The sequence below is a fragment of the Rhagoletis zephyria genome, unplaced genomic scaffold (assembly GCF_001687245.7).
Source record: "Rhagoletis zephyria isolate East Lansing unplaced genomic scaffold, Rhagoletis_zephyria_1.1 Rzeph_scaffold_22842, whole genome shotgun sequence".
Lineage (NCBI taxonomy): Eukaryota > Metazoa > Arthropoda > Insecta > Diptera > Tephritidae > Rhagoletis > Rhagoletis zephyria.
In genome coordinates, this window is record NW_016179900.1 from 5,618 (window position 1) to 7,033 (window position 1,416).

General features: G+C 39.5%; 1 long non-coding RNA gene across 1 annotated transcript; it reads right to left on the bottom strand.

The window, feature by feature from the left end:
• Positions 1–908: 908 nt before the first annotated feature.
• On the bottom strand, positions 909–1,159 carry LOC108381526 (uncharacterized). Its single transcript, XR_001849630.1, has 2 exons — positions 1,051–1,159; positions 909–989 (listed from the first exon to the last, which is right to left on the bottom strand). It is a non-coding gene; the product is annotated as an uncharacterized LOC108381526 (long non-coding RNA).
• Between the last annotated feature and the right edge of the window lie 257 nt (positions 1,160–1,416).

The following is a 1,416-nucleotide window of genomic DNA, read 5'->3' on the forward strand; positions in this document are numbered from 1 at the left end:
ATGACTAATTTGAACGTTATTTAAGCTGCCTTACACGGTCGATTTTTGTCGTTTAACCAAAATCTACCCGTGTAAATTGCAATTAACCGTAAAATGTAAGCGTTTTGGCTAGTCGATATCTCAGTCAATTTTAAACAGACAGAAATCGACCCGTGTAAAGCCAACTTCAGGAATTTTGCATTTTCTTTTTTTGCTTGGGCGACTTTTGAAGATGTGCCAAATTATATTGTCGCCTTAAATACAAAACAACAATTTCTTTAAGCTATCAGGCGCAGCAATTTGTTAATCTTATCTTCACGGCTACCGAAATCACCAACCTCAACGTAGTGATTAGCCTTCTTGCGCCAGCCTAGGATTGATGTGTTGAGCTTGAATAGCAACAGGAAGTTGGAGGCTTTCTTGAAGTCGGTTCCAACAGTAAATATTTCGTGCGCCAAATAATCTACGCACTGAATGTCCTTTGCGATGCGTCCAAAGCTGTCAGAGATTGAGACACGTTGATGGTTGTGCTTGACAATTCCACGTTTGTACATCAATTCACTTCACTTTACGCACTTTTGGTGCAACTTTGTTGATACCGCGGATACGGATCACAAAAGCCAATTTGGATTTTTCAGGCCGTAGAATTGGCCGCATTTCTTTGCCACACAGCGCAACTTCATCCCACGGCGTCCATCACCGAGTTTTCTTGTTTGATATTTCTCAGCATGCACGAAGTTTTCACGTTTGCAGAGTGCAATCACAGCAGAGCGCTTTAGTTTACGTTTGATCAGGGTAGCAGATTTGCTGACCTGCTTCTTGCTGAACTTCTGCTTCGACTCGGGGACAGGAGGCAGCTTCCTGGAAGATCGTCTGCCCTTTCCTTGCGGTTTCTTACGGGCCGTGAGGGCAGTCATCTTAACTTGTTACTTAGCACGTTGAAAAGGCGAAAAAAAGTTCGCCAAATGTTTGGAGCACATCGTAAATGAGCCACTCGATTTATAACATTTCTATTAAACAATTTAATTAAATACTTTTTAATACATAGATATGCTGCAAGCAGGCACTTACTTTCCCAAATTCCAGCCTGCTCATAGGCATAATTTTCCAAATATGCCCGCTACTTCATTACTAATAACTCCATTTTCCAAAAGCGCCTTCTTTGTTGGCTCAACAATATCAAAAAGACCTACATTTACATTAAACAATAGAAATCGCAAAAATTAGTAAATAAAATACTCCCTTTGTTTTGTTTTGTTGTCAAATTTCTAAGAAATGTGAATTCACACGATGCGATACAGAAAGAACAAGGACCAGGGATGTAATTTTAAGTACATCTATTATTCAGTGGCAATGCGCAGAGCGTTCGGGGCAGCAATATTAATTTGTATCAAATATAACATTAAATGGTGGTTCTAATACATTTTTTGATATTAT